Here is a 345-nt window from a genome sequence, read left to right as displayed (position 1 = left end):
AAAAAAAAAAAAAAAAAAAAAGAAAGCTGGCGGTTTATATTAGCTCACTCGACCTGAATTCACACGCTGCAGTATTTAACAAAAAGAAAAACACAAACAAAAGAAATCTCCTTTTTACACAAACTGCTGAGGTCGCTGTGCAGTAGTCATAAAGAAAACACAGAAATAAGAGATACAACAATATATAATAAAGTAAAATATAAAATAAAACGGTGGAGCAGCAAAAGCCATACCTGGCTTAGCAGCAGCAGCTGCTGCAGCTGCTGCAGCAGCCGCTGGATCCTTCCCCTGGGGATCGACTTTGCTGGTCGATCCCGCACGGGGGGGCGTGCGCTGCTGTGGTGA

Source organism: Eimeria mitis, genomic scaffold (assembly GCF_000499745.2).
Source record: "Eimeria mitis Houghton genomic scaffold, Emh_scaff283, whole genome shotgun sequence".
NCBI lineage: Eukaryota > Apicomplexa > Conoidasida > Eucoccidiorida > Eimeriidae > Eimeria > Eimeria mitis.
The sequence above is the reverse complement of the archived record's forward strand: the minus strand, read 5'-3'. Positions refer to the sequence as shown.